At 41.3% G+C, this 10,263-nt stretch overlaps 1 pseudogene; it reads left to right on the forward strand.

The window, feature by feature from the left end:
* The first annotated feature begins 852 nt into the window (after window positions 1-852).
* On the forward strand, window positions 853-5,482 carry LOC144596227 (secreted phosphoprotein 24-like; annotated as a pseudogene).
* Window positions 5,483-10,263: the final 4,781 nt, after the last annotated feature.

Here is a 10,263-nt window from a genome sequence, read left to right on the forward strand (position 1 = left end):
AAATGCTGGAATAACACAGTAGGTCAAGTAGTATTTTTGAAGAACATGCTTAGATGATGTTTCGGGTTGGAACCCTTCTTCAGATCCTTCTTATGAGTTACTCCAGGATCCTGGTGAGCGGCGTGTCAGGAGGATCCCAGCGAGCTTTGCAGCAGGAGGATCCCGGCGATCCCGCTGAGTTGGTTCTTCATTATGTTTGCTGTTTTTCCCAGCCAGTGTGAAGTGTATATGGAGTCAATGAGACAATGTGTGTTGTACGTCCACGTCCACAACTCCCTGCAATTTCTTGTGGTCTTGGGCAGAACTGGTGTCAAACCAAGTTGTGATGCATTGTGATAGGATGGTTTCTATGGTGCATATGTTGGAATTATTAAATATTTATTTGAAATGTGTTGATGGTCCTTACGCTTCTGAGGAGGCAAAGGCACTGGTGTGCTCTCTGGCCATCGTTTCAATATGGTTGCTCAGAGCAATTTGTTGGTGATATTAATGCCTAGGAATTTGAACCCCTTGAACATCTCCGCTTTAGCAGCATTGACGTAGACTGGGGTGGCTACTCCACCTCGTTTTCTGAAGTCAGTGACCAGCTCCATGGTTTTGCTGACATTGCTCATGTTTCCTGCAGCAATATTCTGGAAATTCCAGTACATTCCTCGGGGAATTAGCAGCGCACTGCGAAAAATTATCCAAAAATGTATATATTTGCAAGGCATCTTTGTACAAATTAGCGTTGATTGTTTCTTCTCTTCGGTGAATGTATTATTTCATATTCCGAGGAACCAAATCTGATATTATGCCTCTGCCACAAAATCTAAACATGATGCTGACACGAGGAGGAAGCTCTGTCCATAAATGGAGCCCACGTTTCATCTGATTCCGGTGCCCTCGACCGACAAGCTGAGCAAACATGAGTCAGTGTTTGACTGTGGTTGAGGTGCAGGGTATAAAGACCGAAGGCAGCGAGGTGAAGGCAGATCGAGAGAGAGAAGCAGCAACTTTACTCTGAGAACCCAGCCAGCTGATCCCACACGAGTCAGAATGAAATCCTTCCTCCTCGCCATCGCTGCCGTGCAGATCCTTCACTGCTCAGGTAGGTACTGTGGAGAGGGTGGGCCTCAGAAAGCAACGAGTTACTGGTAATGAGCTTCAGTCAGCGATAATTCGCCAATGTATAAAAGGTATTCACTGCTCTTTGTTGGAATGTTTTGTACAACTTTCCTTCTCTCTCTGCAGGAGTGCCAAGCACCAAGGATGCTCTGAGAACCTCAGTTGCAAAGCTGAATGAAATCACCGAGATCACCAACCTATGTGCGATCACCAGGAGAGGTGTAACAACTGTAAGTGTGCCCTGGTTTAATTGTGTTTCAGAGACTCAGCTCTGTAGGAATGTGCAAGTTAGTTGGCTCCTTTAAATTGTGCCCAGAGTAAATTAATGGCAGAAAGAATTAAAATGGAACTGGTGGGGAGAGAATAGGTTGAAGGGTTGCATGGCAACAAAGAAAGGATGAATAGGAAAGGTGGGATTGTTCTGCTGGGTGCCAGTATAGACGCAAGGGGTTGAATAGCCTCACCCTACTTAATTAGATTAGGTGTGTAAGAAGGAACTCCAGATGCTGGTTTTAACCGAAGATAGACACAAAAAGCTGATGTAACTGAGCGGGACCAGCAGCATCTCTGGAGAGAAGGAATGGGTGACGTTTCTGGTCAAGATCCTGATCTTGACCCGAAACATCACCCATTACTTCTCTCCAGAGATGCTGCCTGTCCTGCTGAGTTACTCCAGCCTTTTTGTGTCTATCTTCTTTAATTAGATTAGGTGTGTGCTCAGATATGATAATATTTAAACATAAGAGATTAATTACTAAACATGAGCTCGATATTAGCAGGTTTCAATGCATATCAGATCAAGAATTAAAATCCCAAATCTGTACTTAACTCTGGAAATTTCGGACTAGACAAATGTTTTGGAATTAAGGTTGGAATTTTACCTTTGGGCAAATTAAGTCCCTTGTTCATAATGGGTGTTGATGGTTGCACTGCCAATGTAATCATCTGCTGAAGAGAAGGCACAAAGCTTTATCAGATCATTATAATAACATCAGATATAAGACATCAATAAACTATTTTCTTTTCATCAGACCTATCGCACGGGTAAGCTGTCATACAACGTGGATTTAACATTCACCGTGAAAGAAACTGTCTGCTCCAAGAATTCTGGACATGAATTTGATGATTCCGGTTGCACCTTCCGCCCTAAGAAGATTGCCGTAAGTCCAGAGTTATATTTTAAAGCATTAAAACCTCTGTGTATATCGGGTAACATCACAGAAAGAGATATAATCACAGATTATTTCATAGAAATTACCATACCTACAGAGAAAGAAAAGGCTGAGAACTGTGTTACATTATATTCACTTTGATTCAATGTTGCGCTTGGAGTCATCAATAATTTCCCCGCATTTTGCTTTATTTTCACAGGAGAAAGGGTTTTGCAAAAGCCGCGTGGAATATTTTGCTGATAAGGTGGCTGACGTTGATGTGGAGTGTAAAGGTCTGAAGACCATTGACAGCGAGAGTGACTCGATAGAATCGAGTGAAACCAGTATTGAGGTAACCACACAGTTATACAACTCAGGGCAGTGGGATTTCTAACACATGAGATCATTCACAAAACATTTCTTTGGTGTCCTGTTCTAAAGTCCTAAATGTAATTTCTTTTTAATACAGACTCGAAGCAAATCACAAGAGTCTTCGTTGGAGAAGTCTGCACATGTAAGTATTAATTAATATTTGTCCAATGATTTATCTTGTTGATCTTAATCAATAGCAATGAAGTGTTAGCTCTTCCATCCAGAATAGTGAGTGAGACAGTGTTGTCCCGGCTGATATGCAGGGAAGGGATTCTGATATTTGATGCAGTACATGATGGGTCTCGCCTCCACTGTAGTTGAGATGGGCATCAACAGTCTGCTAAGCTCATACCAATTATAGTCAATGAGCACAAATCCTTCCTGGAGTGAAACCAAAGTTCATTAAAACAGATGGCAATTGATGCCTGTTCAGCCTGCCATAAGAATATCCATTAACTCTGCACAACCACTTTACCAGGCATTCTTTTGAATATTGGGGCATTATAGAGAGTGAAACTTTTAGTTGAGCTTCCTCAGTCCAACACTACCTCATTGAATCAACACTCGAGAATGTAGAATTAACAATCCCACATTTATAATTCAATAATCCAGTCTACCATTTTGAGGGAACAATCTATGTATACTTGTAGATAGATGCTGTGCTAATTTTGTAAATGTTAATGCTTTCATACAGGTGGAAAGCAAGTCAGAAGAAACTTCGCTGGAAGAATCTTCAAATGTAAGTTTAATTTTGAATTATTTGCTCTTGATTCTCAACTGCATTATAGTATAAAACTTAGATTGATCTGTCAGAATAAAGTGGAAGGATTTTACCTCCTAATATGCCTGTTCCAAGCAGTAAAGGGAGGATACTGAGTGGTCTTTGAATATTATCTTCTAAACAGAATCTATCATCTAAACAGACACTGTAACCCTTCATTCCATGAACAGCCAGAAATCCTATCAATTTCTGTTCTGACTGAACTCGATGACTGAGCCTCTACAGCTCTCTGGGGTAGAGAGTTGGAAAGGTCCACCTCCTCGGGTTTTTCGTCACCTCAATCCTAATTGACCCATCTATTATTTTGAGACTGTTTCCCATGTTTTAGACACCTGAGAAAATGAAAACATCCCCTCTCTCTTCCCTGCTATGCATTTTCATAATTATCTTCATTGTGAGGAAATCACCTCATTCTTCTCACCTGTAATGGTTTAAGCCTATTCAGTTTCTCATCTTACGACAGATGCACCATTCCAGGAACTAGCCTGGAGAACCTTTCCTACACACTTTATACAGTTTCAAGCATATCCTTTCTTAGGTAAGGAGACCAATATTGCACACAATATTCACAAAGGCTCCATGTCACTAGTATTTTTGTTCTCAAGTCCTCTTGTAACAAAGGCAACATATCATTTGCCTTCATAATAGACCTCCACTTGGACTGAACTGCAAATCTGAAATGTCTCGATATTTTACAATTACTCTGTTATAAGTCAATATTTAATATCTGAGTAGGCTGGCAATTTTTCAACTACAATCATAGATTATTTATTATATTCACCAGGATGCAATGAAATTACTTGCTCACATGAAGCTTACAGAGTAAACCACATCCACACAATAATGATAAATACAACAATATACAAAACACTAGACTGAAGTGCAATCTGAATCAGTGGAAAAAAATTATAATACAATTACAGATTAAATAAATTGGGTAGAGTTAAGATCAAGAGTATGTGGCAGTACTTCCAGGAAGTGGGTGAGAAAGAGGTGATTGTTTCAGGAGTCTGATGGCAATTCATATATTTTCAAAAATTACTAATTAGTGTCCCATACTAAATATATAATCATTATTTCCAAATAGTACAAATCCAAATCAACAGAGACATCGAACGAGTCTCGAGACAACAAGAGTATAAGTAGAATATTTTTCAGATGATCGTGACTATGTAAAAACGTTTAATAGCTTGGGTTCAACTATATTACAATATGGGGAGAGAGAGTCATTTACTGTATGGCAGCTCAATGCATTTAGAAAGGGATTCTGATCTTTGATTCCTGTGGGGAAGTTGGGCTGATGGGGGATTGTTGTGTTGGGTCCACTGACCCCACTTCCGGCATTATCCAGAGATATATATGGGGGGGAGAATATTGTTCCACCAATGCTATTGGATATTCTCTATTCAGTGGCCGAGGATTGGCAACTTCACCCTGAGGTGTGAATTTGTTTTTTTGCTTAATTTTGAAATAGAATTAGGAAAGGCAGTGCACTCCTCCTGAGGACAATCCTGGTGTGTGCACTGATACAATCGGTGGCTTCATTAGGAGAGCATCCCGGACTTACTCGCCATTTAACAGTGTATAATTATCTGTTCTGGGAATGAGCGAGTGGGGTTTAGGAGGAGGTCAGCACAGGCATGACCAACTGATGGAATAACTCACCTCTATTACGTTAATAATTGATCTCAGAGCCTCAGCATATCAATATTTTATTGCACTTCAAATGTGAACTGCTTAATGTGTAATTCCCAGTGACTTGCTATTCCAAACTTTAAAGTAATTCAAGTTGCACATTTACAAACTTAAATTATTTAAACTTTGTGTATGGACATGATTCTAAAATATTCTAAAATATATCTCCTGTCAAATAGGTGAAAAGCAAGTCAACAGAGGTGTCACTGGAGGAGTCTTCAAACGTAAGTGTAAACTGAGGCTATGTTTCTTGTCGTTACCATCATTAAAACCAATGATAATAGATTGAAGTTAGAGTGAGCTCAGTCCAACATAAAATGACTCATGATTTCGTCCATTTCAGGAGCAGAATGAGGACTCAAGAGGGAGACACTAACCATGAATGAAACTCCTGAGAGCCTGACTTCAGTGTGAACACAAGAAGACCTCATTCAGAATAACAAGACAATGTCACCTGTACTGTACTTGCCCATATACAAGGACAGGGGCCTGGAGCTCCTGACTGTAAATATTGTAACTGGGAGATTCTACTGTTTGTAAATGTTCTGTTCTTTGCTGTATATTATTATGTAATACATTGTGGATCTAAATAAAATTATTAAGAAATATTCACGGTTTTGCTTCCAGAAGTTGTTTTGCATGTCACTGATCTGCAGAGGTTCATCCAGTCATTGGCCTTGAGTCAGCCTGTCCCTCAACTGATGATGCAGCTCTCTTGTCCAGTGGGACCTCCTGATGTGAGACCTTCTCTGTTTGGTGAATGTCCTGATGTGTTGGACCATTAGCTATTCTATATCTATGTCAGATACTGCAACCTAGATAGCTTATTTCACTTCAGCAAGATTGAAATTGTTGGGTAGTTTGATATTCATATCTGGCATTAGCTTTTTATTATTTATTAAAGTCTCCAACAATTACCTTTTGAAATAATTAGATTTTGGGGCCAGTGAGATGGGTTGCGTGTAATTAGGGATTAGATATTATTGAAATGAGTGTTTCCTCAAAGCTGCAGCTTGAATATTTTCTCCCTTGTTCATTGGGTGCACATAGAAAATAGGTGCAGGAGGAAGCCATTTGGCCCTTCGAGCCAGCACCGCCATTCATTGTGATCATGGCTGATCATCCGCAATCAATAACCCGTGCCTGCCTTCTCCCCATATCCCTTGATTCCGCTATCCCCTAGAGCTCTATCTTATTCTCTTTTAAATTCATCCAGTGAATTGGCCTCCACTGCCTTCTGCTGCAGAGAATTCCACAAATTCACAACTCTCTGGGTGATTTTTTTTTTAATCACCTCAGTTTTAAATGGCCTTCCCTTTATTCTTAGACTATGGCATCTGGTTCTGGACTCCCCCAAAATTGGGAACATTTTTCCTGCATCTAGCTTGTCCAGTCCTTTTATAATTTTATACATTTCTATAAGATCCCCTCACATACTTCTAAATTCCAGTGAAAACAAGCCCAGTCTTTCCAATCTTTCCTCATATGACAGTCCCGGCATCCCGGGGATTAACCTCGTTAACCTACGCTGCACTGCCCCAATAGCAAGGATGTCCTTCCTCAAATTAGGAGACCAAAACTGCACACAATACTCCAGTTGTGGCCTCACCAGGGCCCTATACAACTGCAGAAGGACCTCTTTACTCCGATGCTCAAATCCTCTCGTTATGAAGGCCAACATGCCATTAGCTTTCCTCACTTCCTGCCATACCAGCATGTTTACTTTCAGTGATTGGTGTTGCACTTACCTTTTACCTAATCTGACAACATTGAGATAATAATCTGCTTCCTTGTTTTTGCTGCCAAAGTGGATAACCTCACATTTATCTACATTAGACTGCATCTGCCATGCATCTACCCACTCACTCAACCTGTCCAAGTCACCCTGCAACCTCCTAACATCCTCTTCGCACTTCACACTGCCACACAGTTTAATATTATCTGCATATTTGCTAGTGTTACTTTTAATTCCATTATCCAAATCATTAATATTTATTGTAAATAGTTGCAGCACTTCACTCGCCACTGCCTGCCATTCTGACAGGGACCCATTTATTCCTACTCTTTGCTTCCTGTCTGCCAACCAATTCAGTATCCATGTCAATAACCAACCCCCAATACCATGTGCTCTAATGTTGCCCACTAATCTCCTGTGTGGAACCTTATCTAAGGCTTTCTGAAAGTCCAGATGCACTGGCTCTCCTTCATCCATTTTACTTGTCACATCCTCAGAAAATTCCAGAGAATTAGTCAAGCAGGATTTCCCCTTCATAAATCCATGCTGACTTGGACCAATCATTTTACTGCTATCCAAATGTGCCGTTATTACCTCTTTAATAATTGATTCCAGCATCTTCCCCGCATTGATGTCAGGCTAACAGGTCTATAATTCCCCGTTTTCTCTCTCGCTCCTTTCTTGAAAGGTGGGATAACATTGGCTACCCTCCAATCCACAGGAACTGATCCTGTATCTATAGAACATTGGAAAATGATCACAAATGCATCCACGATTTCTAGAGCCACCTCCTTGAGTACCCTGGGGTGCAGACCATCAGGCCCTGCGGATTTATCAGCCTTCAGTCCCATCAGTCTACCCAATATTATTTCTCGCCGAATGCAAATTTCTTTCAGTTCCTCTGCCCCCCTAGATTCTCTGCCCTCTAGTCTGGGAGATTGTTTGTGTCTTCCTTAGTTTCTGCATTCAAGGGACCCTCATTTGTCTTTGCAAATCTTTTTCTCTGAACATACCTAAAGAAGCTTTTTCTATCTTTCTTTATGTTCTTGGCCAGATTATCCTCGTACTTCATCTTTTCACCCCGTTTTGCCCTTTTTGTTACCTTCTGTTGTCCTTTGAGAGTTCCCAAATCCTCTGGCTTCCTGCTACTCTTTGTTATGTTATACATCTTTTCTTTTAGTTTTTTTCCATCCCTAACTTCCCTTGTCAGCCACAGTTGCTCTTGCTCCCTTTACAATCTTTCTTCCACTTTTGGAATGGAATGTTGGCCTTCATAACAAGAGGAGTTGAATACAGGACCAAAGAGGTCCTTCTGCAGTTGTACAGGGCCCTAATGAGACTACACCTGGAGAATTGTGTGCAGTTTTGGTCTCCAAATTTGAGGAAGGACATTCTTGCTATTGAGGGAGTGCAGCGTAGGTTCACTAGGTTAATTCCCGGAATGGCGGGCCTGTTGTATGTTGAAAGACTGGAGTGACTGGGCTTGTATACTCTGGAATTTAGAAGGATGAGAGTGGATCTTATTGAAACATATAAGATTATTAAGGGATTGGACACGCTAGAGGCAGGAAACATGTTCCCGATGTTGGGGGAGTCCAGAACCAGGGGCCACAGTTTAAGAATAAGGGGTAGGCCATTTAGAACGGAGATGATTTAGGTAAAACGATTTAGGTAAAAAACGGGATGAGGTCCTACAAGGTGAATTTAGAGAGCTAGGAGATAAACTTAAAAGTAGGACCTCAAAGGTAATAATCTCTGGATTACTACCAGTGCCACGTGCTAGTCAGAGTAGGAATAGGAGGATATTTCAGATGAATACGTGGCTTGAAAAATGGTGCAAGGGGGAGGGATTCAAATTTTTAGGACATTGGAACCAGTTCTGGGAGAGGTGGGACCAGTACAAACAGGACGGTCTGCACCTGAGCTGGAACGGAACCAATGTCCTAGGGGGAGTGTTTGCTAGTGCTGTCGGGGAGGATTTAAACTAATGTGGCAGGGGGATGGGAGCAGGAGCAGAAAGACAGAGGGGTGTAAAATGAGGGTAGAAGCAACAGGTAGCAAGGTGAAAAGTAAAAGTGGCAGGCAGACAAATCCAGGGCAAAAATCAAAAAGGGCCACTTTTCAACATAATTGTATAAGGGGTAAGAGAGTTGTAAAAACAAGCCTGAAGGCTTTGTGTCTCAATGCAAGGAGTATACGTAATAAGGTGGATGAATTAAATGTGGAGATAGTTATTAATGATTATGATATAGTTGGGATTACGGAGACATGGCTCCAGGGTGACCAAGGCTGGGAGCTCAACATCCAGGGATATTCTATATTCAGGCGGGATAGACAGAAAGGAAAAGGAGGTGGGGTAGCGTTACAGGTTAGAGAGGAGATTAAAGCAGTGGAAAGGAAGGACATTAGCTTGGAGGAAGTGGAATCGATATGGGTAGAGCTACGAAACACTAAGGGGCAGAAAACGCTAGTGGGAGTTGTGTACAGGCCACCTAACAGCAGTAGTGAGGTTGGGGATGGCATCAAGCAGGAAATTAGAAATGCGTGCACTAAAGGTGCAGCAGTTATAATGGGTGACTTCAATCTACATATAGATTGGGTGAACCAAACTGGCAGGGGTGCTGAGGAAAAGGATTTATTGGAATGTTTGAGAGATGGTTTTCTAAACCAACATGTCGAGGAACCAACGAGAGAACAGGCCATTCTAGACTGGGTATTGAGTCATGAGGAAGGGTTAGTTAGCAGTCTTGTTGTGCGAGGCCCCTTGGGCAAGAGTGATCATAATATGGTAGAGTTCTTCATTAGGATGGAGAGTGACAAAGTCAATACAGAAACAAGTGTTCTGAACTTAAAGAAAGGTAACTTTGAGGGTATGAGGCGTGAATTGTCCAAGATAGACTGGCGATTGATGCTGAAAGGGTTGACGGTGGATATGCAATGGAAGGCATTTAAAAGTCGCATGGATGAACTACAACAAGTGTTCATCCCAGTTTGGCAAAAGAACAAACCAGGAAAGGTAGTGCATCCGTGGCTAACAAGGGAAATCAAGGATAGTATTAAAACAAAAGATGAAGCATACAGATTAGCCAGAAAAAGTAGCATACCAGAGGACTGGGAGAAATTCAGAGTCTAGCAGAGGAGGACAAAGAGCTTAATTAGGAAAGGGAAAATAGATTATGAGGGAAAACTGGCAAGGAACATAAAAACTGACTGCAAAAGCTTTTATAGATATGTCAAGAGAAAAAGATTAGTTAAGACAAATGTAGGTCCCTTGCAGTCGGAAACAGGTGAATTGATCATAGGGAACAAGGAGATGGCAGACCAATTGAACAAATACTTTGGTTCTGTCTTCACTAAGGAAGACATAAACCGTCTGCCAGAAATAGCGGGGGACCGGGGGTCTAATGGGATGGAGGAACTGA

The sequence above is a fragment of the Rhinoraja longicauda genome, chromosome 8 (assembly GCF_053455715.1).
Source record: "Rhinoraja longicauda isolate Sanriku21f chromosome 8, sRhiLon1.1, whole genome shotgun sequence".
In the NCBI taxonomy this organism is placed as follows: domain Eukaryota; kingdom Metazoa; phylum Chordata; class Chondrichthyes; order Rajiformes; family Arhynchobatidae; genus Rhinoraja; species Rhinoraja longicauda.